Genomic DNA, 21,909 nt, shown 5'->3' with positions numbered 1-21,909 from the left:
CCACTCTGTGACCATTTGGGAAATTAACTTCACACCATGTGGTGTGGCCACTTCATTCAAATCTGGAAGTGGGGAGTGACTCTAGTTGGTTTTGTCAAAGTAGGCTTTGCAGTACACCCTCATCGCCTTGTGGTGGGTGCAAAAAGAAAGGAGAGGACGGGTAATGGAGGGACGCTGAGAAGGCTAAAAACATTTGTGTCTGTAACTGAGAAAAAGTTGTATTTAAATCTTTCTTAAAATTAATTTGTTTTGGATTGTAGTTGCTTTACAATTTTTTTTTCCTGCTGTATGGCAAAATGAATCAGCTATAAGTATACATATAGCCCCTCTTTTTAAATTTCCTTCCCATTTAGGTCACCACAGAGCACCGAGTAGAGCTCCCTGTGCTATACATATAGCAGGTTCTATTTAGTTCTCAGTTTTATACATAGCAGTGTATGTATGTCAGTCCCAATCTCCCAATTCATCCCATCCCCTTCATCCCTTAGTGTCCATATGTTTGTTCTCAATGACTTTGTCTCTATTTCTACTTTGCAAATAAGATCATCTATACCATTTTTTGTGTATGGATGTACGAGTTGGACTCTAAAGAAAACTGAGCACTGAAAAATTGATGCTTTTGAACTGTGCTGTTGAAGACTCTTGAGAATCCCTTGGACAGCAAGGAGATCCAACTAGTCCATCCTAAAGGAAATTAGTCCTGAATATTCATTGGAAGGACTGATGCTGAAGCTGAAACCCCAATACTTTGGCCACCTGATAGGAAAAACTGACTCATTTGAAAAGACCCTGATGCTGGGAGAGATTGAAGGTGGCAGGAGAAGGGGATGACAGAGGACGAGATGGTTGGATGGCATCACCGACTCAATGGCCATGAATTTGAGTAGGCTCCAGGAGTTGGTGATGGACAGAGAAGCCTGGCATGCTGTGGTCCGTGGGGTGTAAAGAGTTGGACACGACTGAGGGACTGAACTGAACTGAATACCATTTTTCTAGATTCCACATATATGCATTAGTATACAATATGTTTTTCTTTCTTTCTTCACTTTGTCTGACAGTCTCTAGGTCCACCCATGTCTCTACAAAGGACCCAATTTCATTCCTTTTTATGTCTGAGTAGTCTTCCACTGTATATATGTACCACATCTTTATCCATTCCTCTGCTGGTGGACATTTAGGCTTCTCCCATGTCCTCCTGGCTGTTGTGAATAGTGCTGCCATGAACATTGGGTTGCAAAACTTGTGTTTAAATGTTGCTACAAATTGTGAATTGTGTTTTTAAGTGCAAGTGTTTTCATAAAGGCACAGAAAACTATTGGAAAGAGTAGGAAATCATTTCCTTGTGCTGCCAGAGAAATCTAAACTTTAGACTTCCAGATTATAACTGTAGCATCCCCAGCCCACCAGGTAGCAGCTTCTACCGTCTTGTTTTTTTTTTTTTCCACCCAAGTCATACATACTTACATTTTACTCTTTAAAAGAAAATGTAAACACAGCGTTGTGGGTGAAGGGAGTTGCATTAGTGTGACACTTGGCTTTTTGGGGGGCCCTTTCTTAACTCTGCCCTGAACTGAAGGAGAGCATGGTTTAATTGGCAGATTTGTGGGGAGTAAAGTGAGCTTGCTCAGCTCATTCTTGTCCCCTTCCCTCTTTGGCACCAGCCAGCATGAGGTCTGCTCTGGGAGCAGCTGACTCTCCCATCCCCATCAAGACAAGTGTACTTTAATCAGAGTTGCTAGATCCTATTCTAGGACTTGGTGTCAGGAAGCTCTTCTCTCATAGTAAACCGAATCCTGCAACCCAACTTTATCAGGAATTAAGTGGTCATTTGGTTTTCTTCTTCCATTCTGTTATCTCATTTTTTAATTTGCATTGAACTCAGAAAAGGAGGAAGGGTGCTTTCTACTGGACCCTTCTTCAATGTTCCCACGTTTGAGGCACTGACTAGAAAACTGCTAAGTGAGAAATAAGAACAGTCAGGGAGAAGCAAATGAAAACACGTGGAGTGATCAAGGCTTCTGGAGTGGCTAAAGATGGGTGTTGGTCCTGGGGTCTCGTTCTTGAGTGTGTGCAGGACATCATGATTGTTTGTTTTAATTGAACATTGATTTACAGTGTTCTGTTTCATTACCTCTGTACAGCAAAATGATTCAGTTATGCGCACACACCTTGGTCACCTGATGTGAAGAGCCGACTCACTGGAAAAGACCCTTATGCTGGGAAAGATTGAAGGTGGTATGAGAAGGAGGTGACAGAGGATGAAATGCTTGGACGGCATCACTGACTCAATGGACATAAGTTTGAGCAAACTCCAGGAGACAGTGAAGGACAGGGAAGCCTGGAGTCCTGCAGTCCATGGGGTCCCAAAGAGTCGGACCTGACTTAGCAACCGAACAACAGCAACAAATATGTATACATATATATATGTACATAAGATTTTTTATATGGGCCATATTTTTAAAGTCTTTATTGAATTTGTTACAATATTGCTTCTGTTTTATGTTTTCCTTTTTTGCTGTGAGGCATGTGGAATCTTCACTCCTCTACGAGGGATAGAACCCAAACTTCCTTCATTGGAAGGCAAAGTCTTAACCACTGGACTGCCAGGGAAGTCCCTATACATTCTTTCTTTATATTCTTTTCCATTGTGGTTTATCACAGGATACTGAATATAGTTCCCTGTGCTATGCAGCAGGACCTTGTTGTTTTTCCATTCCATTTTCTCTCTCTCTCTCTCTCTATATATATATATATAAAAGCTTACATCTGCTAACCCTAACCTTCTCCGTCCTTCCCCCAGCCCCCTCACCCTTGGCAGTCACTAGTCTGTTCTCCAAGGACATTTTGCTCTTGGCACTTTGTGTAGGCATGTATTGGACCAGGTCGTTGTTTTTTTTATGATGGTGCAGTTGGCTTTTAAGAGCTGTGGCTGGGGAAAAAGACCTTGGAAAAGCCACTCAGAGGTTGTAAGTGGCCTTGGCAGGGGCACAGGAACCAGGAGAGGAACTTAGCAGGGGCCAGCGAGCTGAAGAGGCCTTAATAAGCAGTTACAGCTGGGGCAAGGATTCAATTATAAAGAGAAAGAAACAGTCCCTTCATACACTCTCCTTTTAGATATTAAAGGAGTGGGAAAATATTTGCCATTTTTTAAACTGTGGGGCAGCTGGGTTCTCTCTGGACTACAGAGCATTAGTGAGGGATTAGTTTTCAGTGTGCTAGTGCTAGGCCTAGGTAGGAAAGATAAACAAACAACTCTACTTTAAATTCTGCTTTTATGTTGTTTTGAACCATCTTCAAGGGCAAAAGAGGGCAGGGTGGATGGACCTAGTTTGAATTCCTGTGGCCCAAGAATTATTCCCTCTATTTTTGTCCTCAAGGCTACTAGAAACTAGTTATTTAGATACAATAGAGAAATCCTCCCCAGGTAATGGTTTACCTATGCAGTCACTCCGTCGTGTCTGACTCTTTGTGACCCCATGGACTGTAGTGTGCCAGACTCTCTGTCCATGGGATTCTCCAGGCAAGAATACTGGAGTGGGTTGCCATGCCCTCCTCCAGGGGAGCTTCCCGACCCAGGGATCAAACCTATGTCTCTTACACCTCCTGCATTGGCAGTTGGCAGGCGGATCCTCTACCACTAGCACCACCTGGGTCCTTCTGTATGTTCTACTAAATCTATCTTTAGGGAAAAAAGGTACATCACAGACTCGGCTGGTATTATTATTTTATAACTGGGAGGTCCTGTAAGAACTATCCCCATTCCAAAGAGATGCAGCTTAACACATTATTGACTGGGGGATTTTTTGAAGAAACGAACACCTTTGTGTTTTTGGCTGGTATTTGTTATGTAAGTGAATATTGAAACATTAAGGTATTAATACGTCTCTGGTCAATGAGTTGTTAAATTGCTAGATGATCTCTGACTCCACTCAGGCATTGAAATCCTCTCCAGCTGAGAGCAGAACAGCAAGATGGGGGGGATGAATTTTGGACTTTAATTTCTTTGAATTTTAACTCATAAAAGAAAGAAAGTTATATATTGAGCTTTACTTTCTTTGAACTTTAATATCTCATGATTTTGATCTCATTTTTTGGATGTTAATTTCTTCCTAGAAATTTAGTAAAGGGAAGAGGTTTATGTTAAAATTTTTTTCCCCTCAACAGAAAGACTATGAAAAACATGGTTATAAGAAAAACTTTGATGTTCTTATTTTATTGAGGTATAATTAACATATTAGTTTCAGATGTACAACCTAATGATGTGATACTTGTAGACATTGTGAAATGAACACCACAATAAGTCTAGCTAACATCCATTGCCACATGTAGTTGCAAAATTTTTTTTCTTATGATGAAAAAATTTAAGATCTATTCTCTTAGCAACTTTCAAATATGCAATACAGTGTTAACTATGGGTTTCCCTGGCAACTCAGTGGTAAAGAATCCGCCTGAAAATGCAGGAGACATGAGTTCAATCCCTGGATCAAGAAGATCCCCTGGAGAAGGCAACCCACTCCAGTATTCTTGCCGGGGAAATCCCACAGACAGAGGAGCCTGGCAGGCTACAGTCCATGGGGTGGCAAAGGAATTGGGTACAACCTATCAACTAAACAGCAACAACAATTATTAACTATAGTCACTGTGTCATATACACACCCTTAAGACTTAGCTTTGGAAGATTGTATCTTTGACTGTCTTCACCCATTTTACTCAACCCCTACCTTGGCAACCACCAGGCTCTTCTGTCTATAAATTCATTAAAAACAATTCTACATGTGAGTGAGATCATATGGTGTTTGTCTGACTTATTTCACTTAGCGTAATAGTCTATTTATCTCCCACTTTAAAAATTCATTCATCTGTTGGTGGACCCTTAGGTCGCTCCCATGTCTTGGCTCTTGTCAATAATATTGCAGTAAACATGAAGTGCATATATCTTTTCAGGTTAGTGTTTTGTTTCCTTCAGATAAATACCTGGATGAAATTCCTGGATCATATGCTAGCTTTATATTTAATTTTTTGAGGAACTTCCATACTGTTTCCCACAGTGGCTGTACCAGTTTACATTCATACCAACAGTGAATGCATAAGGGTTCGAATTCTTCTATATCCTCATCAATGCTTGTTGCTTCTTGTCTGTTTGGTAAAAGCTGTTCTAACAGGTGTGAGGTGATATTTCATTGTGGTTTTGATTGCATTTCCCTGATGATTATTTCCAAGTTTCCTTTTGCATGTTATTATTTGACTAGTATAAGTTTGTTATTTAATCTCATTGATAATCCTCTGATATGCTATATGGACTACATTGATAGGCATAATAAAAAGTAACAGAAAAATGAATGAAAACTTAGCCTTGGATACTGAATGGCATTAAACCATTAATTTAATTAATAGGGAACTATTTTGGAACTCTTCATGAGCAAAATCTCTTTCCTACCAGTGTCCCTGGGAGCAAACAGTTGGCATAAGAGGGCAATGAAACTTCTGTCACAGACTGAATAATGGTTCCCAAACATGTCCACTGGAGTAGGAAATGGCTCCCCACTCCAGTCTCCTTGCCTGGGAAATCCCAAGGGCATAGGAGCCTGGTGGACTGGAGTCCATGGGATCGAAAGAGTCAGACACAACTTAGCGACTAAACAACAACAAAACATGTCCACATCCTGACCCCCACACCTGTGAATATGTTACCTTATACAGCAAAAAAGGACATTCTAGATGTGCTTAAGTTAAGGATCCTGAGGTAGGGAGGTTATTCTGGGTTACCTGGTTATCCCAAGGTAATCACAGGGGTCCTTATAAGATAGATGGGTACAAGAGGGCTCAGAGTGAGAGAAGAAGGTGATGCGATGACAGAAGCGCAGATGGGAATAATGAGCTTTGGAGATGGAGGAAGAAGCCATGAGTCAAGAAAAAGAGGGGTCATAGAAGCTGAAAAAGGCAAGAAAACAAATTCTCCCCTGAGGGCCTCCACAAGGAGCCAGCCCAACCAACGCCTTGACTCTAGCTCTGTGAAATGGATTTTGGACTTTTGACCTCCAGAGCTATAAGAGAATAAGTCTGTGTTTGTGGTAGTTTGTTACGGTGACACTAGGGCATGAATACATCTTAGGTGGGAAGACGTTTAGTACCTCTCCTGTGTTTTTGGAGAGGGTGACTTAATCTGATTGGTAAATTCTGGAATAATAAATAGGGCATCATTGGCTTCATTCTCCTTCCTCTTTGGGAGCCAGTCAGCTCAAGAAAGCACAGTTCTATTTCTTGCAAGATAGGATGCCATCCATGTGATAAAACCTGTCCGCATGGTGCGGCTGGACCTGGATGGTTGAGGTTATATAATTCTGTGGTTCAGTATTAGTAAACTCATTTGGCTTTTGTGCTAAGCTACATTCCCCAGTAGCTGGATCAGAGTGAGGTGATATCTTGGTCAGGCAGAATCTCTCTGTGAAAACAATGACTTACATAAAACTGATACGCATGATCTATAGGGAAAAGATGAAATATCAGCGATGCTGGGACAGCTCTATACATAATTAGACCTCTAGCTCAGATCATATACTCAAAATGAATTCCAGATAAGAATCCAAAATGAAAAGCAAGTTTTAGAAGAAAAAAACAAAATTTTTATGATTATGCCTTTTAAGGTGAGAGAAAGCCCAAAACCCAAACTACGAAGGAAGAAGTTGATCATTTCAACTACAGTAGAATGAAAAAAAGTCTGTTTATTAAAAGACATCATAAAAATTGATTGTAACAAGTTAAAATGTGGAAGGAGACATTTATAACATAAGGATTAGTATCCAGATTTTATAAACTACAAATCAATAAAATACAAATAACCTATTGCAGAAAAAGAGGCAAAAAATAAAAAAAAATTCACAAAAAAGAAAAACCAAATAACAAATCATAGGATGATGAACTTTATTAGGAATCATAAAAAGGAAAATAAAAACAAGTGATTCAATTTTTCAGCCAGTTTGGCAAAAATAAAAGTGAAGAAACCAATTGCTGGTGAGTGTATGGAATTACAGTTGGAACTATTATGTACCCCCTGGAAAGAATATAAATTGGTATTATGACTTCTTTTTAAAAAATATTTATTTGGCTGTGTCAGGTCTTAGTTGCAACATGTAGCCTCTTTAGTTACATCATGTGGGATCTAGTTTCCTGACCAGGGATTAAACCCTGGCCGCCTGCATTGGGAGCATGGCATCTTACCCACTGGACCACCAGGGAAGTCCTGATACATCTACTTTAGAGAGCAATTTGGTAATGTCTAGAAGGGTTCTTAAAAAATCAATTAAAAAAATAGAAGGGTTTTTAATGCACATAATCTAGGGCCTAGGATTCCACTCAGAGGCATGTACTTTGAAGAAACTCTTAGCGTAGTAAGTCAACAAGACTTGGACAAGAATGTTCACAGCAGCGTGTGCTTAGTTGCTCAGTCGTGTCCGACTCTTTGTGACCCTGTGGATTGTAGCCTGCCAGGCTCCTCTGCCCGTGGGATTCTCCAGGCAAGAATACTGGAGTGAGTTGCCACACTCTTCTCCAGGGGATCTTCCCAACCCAGGGATCAAACCCAGGTCTCCCCCATTGCAGGTGGATTCAGAACAGCATAGTAAAAGCAAAAAAAATCAGAAACATATTAGAAATATTCATCAATAGGAAAATAAGTATTTAACTTGGAGTCTCTTAATAAAAGACTACTACAAAATAATCTGATTAGATTATGATTAAACGGAACGATCAGGATCAATCCCTGGGTTGGGAAGATCCCCTGGAGTAGGAAATGGCAACCCACTCCAGTATTCTTGCCTGGAAAATTCCATGGACAGAGGAGCCTGGCGGGCTATAATCCATCATATCACAAAATAGTTGGACAGGACTCAGTGACTACACAATGTGTCAATGTAGGTGGACCATTGTAATACCACTATATCTGGTGGATGTTGATAGCAGAGGAGGCTGTGAATGTGCGTGCATGCTATGTCTGTGTTCTGTATAGTAACACATTTAATAAAGTGAACAATTATTGAAGACTACCTAAATTTTTAAAACCAAATCCGCGAGAAGTAGAAAACCTGACCAGGCTAATAACCACAGAAGAAATGGAATGGTTGTCTAAGAACTACCCACCAAAAAGGCACACAGCCTAAATGTTTTACAATGAGTTCTCCCAAATAGTCTGCTGCTGCTGCTGCTAAGTCGCTTCAGTTGTGTCCGACTCTGCGACCCCATAGACAGAAGCCCATAGTCTAGGAACATAATTCCCATGCTCTCTAAGCCTTTCCAGAGCACAGAATGAAATGGAAAGCTATGTGATCCATTTCATCAGCCCAACTTAACTCTGATACCAGCGAGGACAAGGACAGCATAAGAAAAGAAACAGACCCAATCACTTATGGAACTCAGAAAAATCACTCACTCAAGAAATAGATTTAATTTAGATGTATTCTGAATGAATAATGCATCATGACTGAATAGATGCAAAAAAAGTCTTAATGAGAATGTGACTAATTTACTATGTTAACAGATTCATTCAACAGATGTTTATTGAGCTCCTATTACCTGCAAGGCACAGTTCTGGCAGTGGGCAGTAAACCAACAACCTTTAAAAAATTTTTTTTTAATTTAAATCAACTTTGTTTACAAAAACAGTATTGTAAGAATCACAATTCTATAACATTATGGAGAGTAATCTGCTTTACTTAAAGTCTATCAATTTAAATATAAATCACATCTGAAACAGTTTCATATCAACATTTAGACTGGTTTGACCAAACAACTGGGCACCAGAACCTAGCCAGGTTGACCCATAAAACTAACCATCACATCCCTCATTCATTAATTCATGGACCTTTGTTGTCAAGGGATTCAAGGGGACTTCTTCCTTTTGCTTCTCCAGAAAGCATGCATGGACCTTCCAGAATCCTTCTCACTAAAGGATTTCCCCCTGGCCTACCACATGCTTCAGCAGCAAGGAGAAAGACCCATCCACCAAATGTTTGCTTCCCTTTATTCCCCCATGTCCTATGTCACTCCACTGTCTGTTTATTCTGACAGTGGCTTCTCTTTCAGGCTGAGTCAGCTTTCAGTCAAACCATCTACTGAACTAGAGACCTCTTTTTAAAAATCTCCTTTCAAAATTAATTTTGAACTGTGGCTTATTGATTGCTATTACTTAAGAGATCATGTGAGTGTGTGTGTGTGCTCAGTTGCTCAGTCATGTCTGATGCTTTGCCACCCCATGGGATATAGCCTGCCAGGCTCCTCTGTCCATGGAATTCTCCAGGGAAGAATGCTGGAGTAGATAGCAGTTCCCTTCCCAGGGGATCTTCCTGACCCAGGGATCAAACCCAGGTGTCTTGTATTTCAGGTGGATTCTTTACCGTCTGAGCCACCAGGGAAGCCCATACACAAAGGAAATAATGAGCAGATAATCCATACAGGAGTATATGGGGGGGTTGGAAACCAAAACAAAAGTCACCTTAAATATATGAAAGGTGCTCAGTTTGCTCATAATCAGGGAAGTGTGTTTTATGTTTCTATTTTTGAACTTTTTATTTTGTATTGGGTACAGCTGTGTGATAGTTTCAAGTAAACAGAAGAGGGACTCAGCCATACATATAAATACACATGTATACATTCTCTCCCAAACCCCCCTCCTGAGGAAGTGTATCTTAAAACTGCAGCATAAAATTGTATAGTATGGATGTACTGACATTTAACCATTTCCAGACTGGTGGAAATTTAGATTATTTTTAGCTTATTACATACAGTGCTCAATGACTGTCTTGACTTCTTGAATCTATGTCTGCTTCTGAGATAGTAAATCTTGTAAACTTAAACCTAGAATGTAGCAGCAAACACCTTGTTATCTGGGCTCCAAATGGAAGTAGCACATTATGTGAATGTACTCTGAAACTTACCATCAGAATGTTCTTTGGATTTTATTCTTAATCATGTGCTTAATCTAATACACTTAGAGACTACTGGAACTTTTTCTGGTCAGATTAGTTCAAACAGTCAGAAATTGTTCTCTTTCCTTGAAATAAAGCTGATTGAAGGATTACATTGTCTGAATAGCTGTAGGATTCAGAAACTCCTTTACAAAGACTTACTTTATTTTTAGGTTTAAAAATATCCACGATTTCTTTTGGACTAACGACCTAAACATGCATGTTTTACCAGAGCCTTACTTTTTCATTCATCATAGCTATCGCTTGTTTGTTGCTCATTAAATATAAGTATGCTCTAGGGAGAGGAAATTGTTGACTCTCTGCCCAGGAGGGAGAGAAAATATTTATCAAGTTTAAAGTTAGTATGTCTTTTGTTGCAGTAATTCCAATTTTAGGAATCTCTCTTACAAACATACTCACCAAGGGTATACACACATATACACATACCCACACACATATACAAATACCCACACACATATACACATACCCACACTCATATACACATACCCACACACATATACACATACCCACACTCATACACGTACCCACACACATATACACATACCCACACTCATATACACATACCCACACACATATACACATACCCACACTCATACACGTACCCACACACATATACACATACCACACACATATACACATACCCACACTCATATACACATACCCACACTCATATACACATACCCACACACATATACACATACCCACACACAAGGATGGTCACTGCACCATTGTTTGTAGTAAACAGTGCAATTGAAAATATGACAGGGACTTCCCTGGTGGCACAGTGGATAAGAAACCACCTGCCAATGTGGGAGACACAGGTCCAATCCCTGGTCCAGGAAAATTCCACATGCTGTTGGGCAACCAAGCCCGAATGCCACAATTAATGAGCCTGTGTGCTGAACTACTGGAGCCCATGTGCCTGGAGCCCGTGCCCGACAAGAGAAGCCACTGCAACAAGAAGCCCGTGTATCACAATGAAGAGTAGCCCCTGCTCACGGCAACTAGAGAAAGCCTGTGCACAGCAACGAAGACCCAGCACAACCAAAAATAAATAAATATTAAAAAAAGAAAATGTGATAAATGTCCATCAATAAAGGAAGGGTTAAATAAATCATGACTTGTCCATAGGATGAGTGACGGCTACATGTATCACCTTAGCAAAACATTTGTATAAGAGAGGGTCCCAGAAGGAAACAGGACTCAGCCTAGATGGTTCAGTGAAGAGCTTTTAAGGAAGAGTTTACTTACAAAGGTTGGGCAGTGTTAAACAAACAAAGGGAGGAGGACGAACCTACAGACTAGCAACAGTGGAAAGTTACTACATTCTAGGGCTTAAGGCACAAGGGAGAGAACATTCTCCCAGAAACAGTCATAGGGAACAGACTTGCGGTTGCCAAGGGGGAGGGAGTGGGGGAGGAAAGGGCTAGGAGTTTGGGATTAGCAGATGTAAACTATTATACATTGGGCTTCCCAGGTGGCTCAGTGGTAAAGATCCGCCTGTCAATGTAGGGCACTCAGGAGATGAGGTTTCGATCCCTGGGTCAGGAAGATCCCCTGGAGGAAGAAATGGCAACCCACTCCAGTATTCTTGCCTGAAAAATCCCACGGACAGAGGAGCCTGGTGGGCTGCAGTCCATGGGGTCTCTAAGAGTTGGACGCGACTAAGCAACTGACTGAGGACTAAGGACTGCCAAGTGGGGAGGGGGAGGAAAGGGCTAGGGGTTTGGGATTAATAGATGTAAACTATTACATGTGGGTTTCTTAGGTGGCTAAGCAGTAAAGAATCAGCCTGCTGTTCAGGAGACCCAGGAGAGGTGGGTTTGATCCCTGGGTCAGGAAGATCCCCTGGAGGAGGAAATGGCAACCCACTCCAGTATTCTTGCCTGGAGAATCCCATGAACAGAGGAGCCTGGCGGGCTACGCTGCATGGGGTCCCAAAGCGCTGGACATGACTGAGCAACTAACACTTTCATAGTTGTTTACAATGTTGTGCCTGTCTCTGTACAGAGATCGGGTCCCAAAGAGTCAGACGTGACTGAGTGACTGAGCACGAACAAACTATTACATATAGGATAGATTAAACAACGAGTCCTACTGTGTAGCACAGGGAACTATAGTCAAAATCCTGTGATAAACCATAGTGGAGAGTATAAAAAATGAGAGGACTTCTCTGGTGGTCCAGTGGTTAAGACTCTGAGCTGCCAATGCAGGGGCCGTGGGTTCCATCCCTGGTTGGGGAACTAAGACTCCCCCCACCACCACCATGACACAGGTTACAGCCAAAAAAAAAAAGAATGCCTAATATGTATGAGTGAGTCACTTTGCTGTACAACAGAGATAGGCACAACATTGTAAACAACTATGAACGTGAAAGTGTCAGTCATGTCCAGTGCTTTGCGACCCCATGGAGTGTAGCCCACCAGGCTCCTCTGTCCATGGGGTTTTCTAGGCAAGAATACTGGAGTGGGTTGCCATGCCCTCCTCCAGGGACTCTTCCTGACCCAGGGATTGAACTCGGGTTTCCTGAATTGGAGGCAGAGTCTTTACTGTCTGAGCCACCAGGGAAGCCCTAAATCAACTATACTTTGATTAAAAACTAAAATAAAAAATAATAAAAGGAGTGTGGTGAAATTTGGAACATAGAGGCAGGGCCATGCAGTGAAACTATAGCCCATGAGGGAATCTGTGACAGTTGTCCCTCCGTATCCAAGGGGGATTGGTTTCAGGACCCCCTAAGGTTACCAAAATCTGCAGATGCTCTTGTCGTTTACAGCTGGTTCTCTGTATTCACAGGGATGAGGAACCTGTGGGTATGGAGGGGCTGCCTGTACTGTAAAAGACAGAGCTGAAGCGAGGGAAAGCAGGGAAGGAATACTCTGATTTACTTCTTTCCCATTAGGCTCCCATCTCTTGCTGGTACCTCCCCATGGGTTGGACACAGTCAGATGTGATGGAGCGTGAGTAGGGCAACCTGCTGGGGCACAGAGCAGGCAGAGAGAAAGGGCAAAAACTAATATATGGAGATAGGGAGTGACTAGCACGATACTTATATCGTATTTTTTCAGTGGAAAAAATGTTGCCTAGCAATCCAGAAACACTAAGTTATTTTGTAAAAGAAAATTATAACCACATATTTATATAATTGTGAACATTATGAAGAATGCATAGGAAACTGTAAACCTTGGTGCCACTTCTGGAGAGTGAAAACAAATGGAGAGGGGAAACCTAACTTTCTATGTTCTTATACTATGTGAATTTATTACAAGAAGTATTTCTTTTGTGATGAGGAAAATAAAGTACATGTTCCATGAAAAGAAAGTGCTGTTATGCCTAAGATGAAGACAAAGGTAGAGGAACCCTACTGCTGCTGCTAAGTCGATTCAGCCGTGTCCGACTCTGTGCGACCTCATGGACGGCAGCCCACCAGGCTCCCCCGTGCCTGGGCTTCTCCAGCCAAGAACCCCTAAATGGCTATGAAACAGTTAATTCACTTAAAGTGAAAGTGTTAGTCACTCAGTCCTGTCCAACTTTTTTCAACCCCATGGACTGTAGCCTTCCAGGCTCCTCTGTCCATGGGATTCTCCAGGCAAGAATACTGGAGTGAGTTGCCATTTTCTTCTCCAGGGAATCTTCCCACCCCAGGGATGGAACCCAGGTCTCCTGCATTGCAGGCAGAATCTTTACTGGCTGGTACTGCATAAACACCTCCAAAAGTCTGTTATTATTTTTTAATGTTAAAGAGTCAAATTTATATGCTGTAGTGTTGGTTAGTTGAGTTCTCTGTTGCAAAGATCAGAAAGCAAATCAAGATTATTTGAATAATAAAAGGGGAGTTAAAAAATAAGGATATAGGATGACTCATGGAACAGAAGGAAGGCAAGAAATAAAAATTTAGACTTTCTTTCTGTTTGCCTTTCAGGTCTTGTCTCTTTATTTCTTTTCCTCAGCAAACAAACTTTCTCTGCTCTGCGAGTGTGTGTGCTAAGTCACGTCAGATGTGTCACACTGTGTGTGACTCCATGGACTAGGTTCCCCATGGACCCACCAGGCTCCTCTGTCCATAGGATTTGCTAGACAAGAATACTCAAGCTATCTAAGACAGTTGCAAAAAGGGCAAGAACATTATAAGTTGATAAGTTAAAAATCACTTTTGAATGGCCCCATAGCTGAAAAATACAAATATTTATGAGAGAGCCTTAGAAAGTCTATGATAATATGCTAATTAAAAAAATCAGCTGATAAATAATATACTATCAAAATAATAAAGTATAAACAGTTGAACTATTTAAAAGTCATCAGAAATCACAAGTAGTCACTGGTTTGGAAAAAGGTACCAATAACTCAGGTTTGTACCCAAATTCCTAGATCTCAAAAGGATTCAATGTTCATTTTCTAATTTAATCAAGAAAACTTTGTAAGGTCTCAGAGAGGTTCAGTGATTTGCCTAACACCACACAGGAGATGTAGACTCAGGATTCAAGCCCCACGTTATCACTGTATACACAGAGGTCTACCTTATAGAATCTGTTTTCCCTATTTTTCAAAGGTGGTTTAACTTTTTTTTTTTAGCATAGAAAAACCTGAATGAGACTTGAAAAACTTCTAATCTAATTCTGAGAATATAAAGAAATACTCTGTTGTAAAAACAAACACAGGAAATTAACATGTAATACAGTACTACTGACTAAAATACAGATTTTGTTCAAATTTAAAAAAAAAAAAAAATGGGTGGGTTGTACTGACATCGATTCTGGTGGTATTCTATTATAGTTTTGCAAAGTTTTACCATTAAGGGAAACTGTGAAGGATAGTGAATTTCTCTGTGTTCTTCCTTACATGTGAATGTATATTTTTCTCAGAATAAAAATTTTAACTTAAAAAAGAAAGTAAAGGCAGAAATGCTTTTTTAATATTACAATAATATTTTGTTTATTTATTTGGCTGCACCAAGTCTTGTTTGGAGCACACAGGATCTTTTGTTGCAGCATATGGGATCTAGTTCCCTGACCAGGGATAGAACCTGGGCCTCCTGCATTGGGAGCACGGAGTCTTGGCCACTGGACCACCAGGGAAGTCCCAGAAATAATTTTTAAAGTGCTAAATTTAGGGGGAAAAGTAGACTACAAAAAAGTTATTTTCTCATCTAATTCAAAAGCAAATAAAGTTGAAAACCCTCAATAGTAACCATTTATTTTTTAAAAAGCAAATAACTAGAACAAAAACAATCAACTTTCAGAGTATAGCAGCATACACTCTTGCTTCACTGTAATGTCTGATGTGAAATGACTGAATTCTTCTTATTAAACATAGGCTTTAAACAAAGTTAAAAAGGAAGACCAATATCTAACATTCTTTCGCCTGTAAGACACATGCTAAAAATGAAACTATTCAAATATCTGAGATTTGAGGGAGCCCTGAAGATTTCTGATGCCTCTCTACATACAGAACAAGCAGGGGTTAGGATCCAGGTTGCAATGATTGTTATGAATGCCTGAGAACTTGGGAGAAAATGACTAAGTCTGGGAAAGGAAGAGACCAAGGTAATAGTTTGCCCGTGTCCCGGGAGATAAGAGAAGCTTTAGGTTACCAAAGGGATGTAGACTCAGCTGTAGTCTTTGTGGCACCAGAGGAAAAGGCATATGGTAAAGAAGTTATACTATAATAGAGCTTGTGGGGCCAATGCTTCTATGTGAATGATGTAATGAATGTTTCACCCACATGATCCCAGGTGTTCTGTGCAAGTGTGCACACCTGTGAAGGAGGAAGTGGAACAAACTTAAATCAGCTTCAGTTGATCATATTAGCAAGGTTACAGCAGCCAACGAGCTCCCATTGTCAGATTTGTCCAGAAGAACAAGCAAGTAAAATTTTCCAGGAAAATGTGATTATGATAGATTCTTCCTTTAAAAATAAAAATGTTACTATGAGGCAATGATTTTCAAAATAATATTATCTTGAATTTAAAAAGGTAAATTGATAAGTAAAATAGAATAGAGTTTCTAGAAGTAGATGTAAACAACAGTAACAGATCAAGGAAAGAAAAAGACACAGAGCAATAACTCATCTATAGAAAAGCATATTACTGGCTAACAAACACATGAAAAGATGCTCAACATCACTCATTATCAGAGAAATGCAAATCAAAACCACAATGAGGTACCATTTCACGCCAATAAGAATGGCTGCTATCCAAAAGTCTACAAGCAATAAATGCTGAAGAGGGTGTGGAGAAAAGGGAACCTTCTTACACTGTTGGTGGGAATGCAAACTAATACAGCCACTATGGAGAACAGTGTGGCTGCTGCTGCTGCTAAGTCGATTCAATTGTGTCCGACTCTGTGCGACCCCATAGATGGCAGCCCACCAGGCTCCACCATCCCTGGGATTCTCCAGACAAGAACACTGGAGTGGGTTGCCATTGCCTTCTCCGAGAACAGTGTGGGGATTTCCTTAAAAAACTGGAAATAGAACTTCCATATGACCCAACAATCCCACTGCTGGGCATACACACCAAGGAAACCAGAAATGAAAGAGACATGTGTACCCCGATGTTCATCGCAGCACTGTTTATAGTAGCCAGGACTTGGAAGCAACCTAGATGTCCATCAGCAGATGAATGTATAAGAAAGCTGTGGTACATATACACAGGAATGTATTCCTGTGTGTTCCTGTGTAATATGGAATATTACTCAGCCATTAAAAAGAATACATTTGAATCAGTTCTAATGAGGTGGATGAAGCTGGAGCCTATTATACAGAGTGAAGTAAGCCAGAAAGAAAAACACCAATACAGTATACTAAGGCATATATATGGAATTTAGAAAGATGGTAACGATAACCCTGTATGTGAGACAGAAAAATAGACACAAATGTATTGAACAGTCTTTTAGACTCTGTGGGAGAGGGCAAGGGCAGGATGGGAGAATGGCATTGAAACATGTAAATTATCATATATGAAACGAATTGCCAGTCCAGGTTCGATGCATGATACAGGGTGCTCGGGGCTGGTGCACTGGGGTGACCCAGAGGGATGGGATGGGGATGGAGGTGGGAGAGGGGTTCAGGATGGGGAACACATGTACATGGTGGATTCAAGTCAATGTATGGCAAAACCAATACAATATTGTAAAGTAAAATAAATTAATTAATTAAAAAATTTTTTAATTAAAAAAAAGAAAAACATATTACTATTTTAAAAGGGATTAATCTGGAAAAAAATGAGCTTAACTCTCATCTTAAAAGTGAAAGTGTTAGTCACTCAGTTGTGTCCAACTCTTTGCAACCCCATGAACTGCATTGCTTGTCAGGCCCCTCTGTCCATGGAATTCTCCAGGCAAGAATACTGGAGTGGGTTGCCATTCCCTTCTCCCAGGGGATCTTCCCAACCCAGGGATTGAACCCTGGGTCTCTTGCATCGCAGGCAGATTCTTCACCATCAGAGTCACCAGGGAAGCCCCAACTCCCACCATGTACTGTAACAAATTCCTCTTTCAGCGGCTGTGAAGCTGGGGAGGTCCTGGCCAGCAGACAGATGTCAGATCTCATTGTCTTCCCAGCCTTTCAACCCTCCCCTGAAACCCCTCAATAAAATGGTTTGATTCCCCCCAAAATAAATAAATTTCAGGTGACTTGCCTCCTGTGTATCCCTTCAGCCTCATTCCTGGACACCCGCAGCATCCACTTTATGCTCAGCCATAGAAAAGTGCCTATGCTATGCTATGCTAAGTCACTTCAGTCGTGTCCGACTCTGTGCGACCCCATAGACCGCAGCCCATCAGGCTCCCCCGTCCCTGGGATTCTCCAGGCAAGAACACTGGAGTGGGTTGCCATTTCCTTCTCCAATGCATGAAAGTGAAAAGAGAAAGTGAAGTTGCTCAGTCGTGTCCGACTCCTAGCGACCCCATGGACTGCAGCCTACCAGGCTCCTCCGTCCATGGGATTTTCCAGGCAAGAGTACTGGAGTGGGGTGCCATTGCCTTCTCCGAGAAAACTGCCTAAAGCATCCTAAATGTCGTACCACACCTTTGTCCATTCTGTTCCCTTAGCTTGCTCTCCTCTCCCTCCTAACTTCTATGCAAATAACCACTTCTGTTCCACTCTCAAGTTTCAGCTCAATAGCAGTGCTTCTAGAAAGTCCTAACTAGTGCTTCATAGGACTCTGCTTCTTTGGTGCAGACACCTCTGGCACTTTCCACATAGAATTGAAATGATCTCTTCTGTATTTTTCTCTCCAGTGGATTGTCTTCATTCTGGATGGCAGACATGGTATCTTACTCAGCTTTTTATTCTCAGAATCTAGCGTGGTGTCTGACACACCCAGGTATTTGATACATGTTTGTGGAGCTGAAATAAACCAAACAAATTAAGTAGTCTTTGAGTAGTCTTATAGCCTGCAGCTGGAATTCTTACAAAGCTTATTGCATTATATCAATAAACTGATTTTTTGGAAAGCAATACAACAACATGCAACAAAAACCATGAAAATGTTCATTCTCTTTTACTTGGTATTTTCCTGTTTGTGAATACTCCCCAAAGAAATGATCCCAAGGGGGAAAATTTACACAGATGTTCCCGGTAACTCTAGTTAAACTAGTGAAAAAAACTGGAGGCAATCCAAGTGTCTAATAGGGAAATGACTAAGCAAACAATGGGATTATAACAGAGCTATTAAAAATGACAGAGGTGAGGACTGTGTCAACATGGAGAAGTGTGTATCTGCAGGAACGCTAAGTAGAGAGAAGAACACAGGCCAGTGTTTAAACACGAATGGTTAAGGATGTGTGTATACATTAATGATCAGAGGCTAATCTGGAGAAATTGAAAATGGCTGGAGCTCAATACTTTCTTTCCTGTGCAACTCCATAAGTTTCTGGCATTAATAGTTTAGATCTCATGCAACATAGATATCTATTTTATTAATTAAAAAACGTTAAAAAAATTTTTTGGCTGTGTAGGTCTTAATTGCTGCACTCAGGATCTTCATTATGTCCAGCAGGATCTTTCAGTATCTTTCGTTGCTCGCACAGATTCTCTAATTGTGGCATGGCTTAGTTGCTCTGAGGCACATGGAATCTTAGTTCCTCGACCAGGGATTGAACTTGTGTCCCCTGCATTGCAAGGCAGATTCTTAACCACTGGACCATAATTCTCGTCAAATTATTATAAAAATAATGACACTTCTTTAAGAGAACAAAATAGTTCACATTCAGCAAGTGATTTGAGTCTAATTATGTGCTATAGCACTTACATGCTCATGCAATTTACCAAAAGAAAGAAAGAAAGAAAAAAAAAGTGGGCAAAGATCCTCAGGCAGTGGTGGTATTATTTTAACTTACTTTTGTTTATTTGGATAACTGTACCTTGGACTACAAGGAGATCCAACCAGTCCATTCTGAAGGAGATCAGCCCTGGGTGTTCATTGGAAGGAATGATGCTAAAGCTGAAACTCCAGTACTTTGGCCACCTCATGCGAAGAGTTGACTCATTGGAAAAGACCCTGATGTTGGGAGGGATTGGGGGCAGGAGGAGAACACAGAGGATGAGATGGCTGGATGGCATCACTGACTCGATGGTCGTGAGTTTGAGTGAACTCCGGGAGTTGGTGATGGACAGGGAGGCCTGGCGTGCTGCGATTCATGGGGTCGCAAGGAGTCAGACACGACTGAGCGACTGAACTGAACTGAACTGAACACATTAGGACCTAGTACAAAGGAAAGTCTGAAAAACCTTTGGCCTAAATCTCACATTCACAAATTGTCTCTATTTTATACTTTTGATATTGTCTCCGAAAAGGGTTCAATGCACAGTCACTGATACACCAAGAAAGGCTAAAAGAAAAAAAGCCATCACTGGGGACTTCTCTGGTGGTCCAGGGGAAAGACTCCATGTTCCCACTGCAGGGGGCCTGGATTAGATCCCTGGTCCGGTAACTAGGTCCTGATGCCACAGTGAAGATTGAAGATCCCTTGTGTTGCAACTAAGACTCAGCACAGCCAAATAAATAAATATTACATTTAAAAAAAATTTTATTTATTTTTAATTGGAGGATAATTGCTTGCAGTATTGTGTTTGTTTCTGCCATACATCAGCATGAATCAACCATAGGCATACACATGTCCCCTCCCTCTTGAACTTTCCACCCCATCCCACCCCTCTAGGTTGTCACAGAGCACCGAGTGTGAGCTCCCTAAATTTGTGTCACACTGCCAATGTAATGTACTATTTTATAAATCAGTGATTATCTTATGAATAGAGAAATAGTGATATTGTAAGATCTGTCATATGGCAATTAAAAGAAATAAACCACACATTTTTATATCTCATTTTAAAATTTCTTTTTATTGATTTTATTTTGATTGAAGTATAGCTGCTTTACAGTGTTATGTTCATTTCTGCTGCAGCCACATGGATGGACTGTCATACTGAGTGAAGTAAGATAGAGAAATATAGATACTGTTTGTATGTGGAATCTAAAAAAAGGGTACAAATGAACTTATTTACAAAAACAGAAATAGAGTCACGGATGTAGAAAACAAACTTATGGTTACCAAGAGGGGAAAGAAGAGGGGATAAATTGGGAGACTGGGACTAACATACACACTAATATATATAAAATAGATAACTAATAAGGACCTACTCTATAGCACAGGAAACTCTACTCAATACTCTGTAATGCTCTATATTGAAAGAATCTAAAAAACAGTGGATACATGTCTATGCATAACTGATTTACTTTCCTGTACAGCAGAAACAAACACATTATAAACCAACTAGACTCCAATAAAAATTAATTTAAAAAATTTCTGCTATACAGCAAAGTGATTCAGTTATACATATACTGGGTTGGCCAAAAAGTTCGTTTGAGTTTTTCCGTAAGATATTATGGAAAAACCCGAATGAACTTTTTGGGCCAGCCCTATATATACATTCTTTTAAAAAATATTCTGTTTCGTTTTGGTTTCTCATAGTATACTGAATATAATTTTCTGTGCTATACAATAGGACCTTCTCGTTTATAAAATTTCTTCTTTAAAAAAAAATTCACTGAGACCCTTAAAAAAATAGAGGTGGCCCAGACCTTTCTAGAACTCTGGGAGGCCCAGAACATAGTTATCACTTTATTTTTAAAATGTGGTAATTTTAGCTGGGGGCCCCAGACTCATGAGTTGTTAATAACTTAACTGTGTAAACACCTGACTCACAAACTGCTATCTACTAGCCGTACTGTTTCTGCTGCGATGTAACCAGTGGTCAGAGAATTCACAGCTTCTACAGCAGTGGTTCACAGCCCTGGTTGCACGTTTAATCTGAAGGTCAGTCACCATTTTCAATGTAACGTGTCTGGGGTGATGGGTTACAGGTGCCCAGAAAACAGTTTAAAAAATAAATTTGAGGGTTCAGTCCCCAAGATGTTGGGGGAACAGCCTCAATAATACTTTTGATCAAAATACCTTCAATTATTCCTCAAATTTCTTATTGTGCTTAAATATATGAAAGTAAATAAATACTGAGCCAAAAGTATTATGTTCATGTGTCCATTTTTAAAAATGATGTGAAGTACCGGATTTTTATAGGCGGTAAAACAACAACAAACCCAAACTGTTAAATGAATGAATTCTTTTAGTTGCATTAAAAAAAAGAAAACACCCAAAGAAAACGGATTTATAATAGAGAAAAACGAATTCTTGGATATTGGCTGAGGTCAGTGCTGCCCATTCTCCTGGACCTTCTCCTCTACACGCTGCTTCTGTACTATGATTATTGATGCTCTGAAGATGATGTATCCCAGCAACATTCACCCATTCATGAAATATTTATTTGTGTTCATCTAAACCCCAAATTGATGCTTTTGAACTGTGGTGTTGGAGAAGACTCTTGAGAGTCCCTTGGACTGCAAGGAGATCCAACCAGTCCATTCTGAAGGAGA

Source organism: Bos taurus, chromosome 5, assembly GCF_002263795.3.
Source record: "Bos taurus isolate L1 Dominette 01449 registration number 42190680 breed Hereford chromosome 5, ARS-UCD2.0, whole genome shotgun sequence".
Lineage (NCBI taxonomy): Eukaryota > Metazoa > Chordata > Mammalia > Artiodactyla > Bovidae > Bos > Bos taurus.
This window is presented reverse-complemented; position numbering follows the sequence as displayed.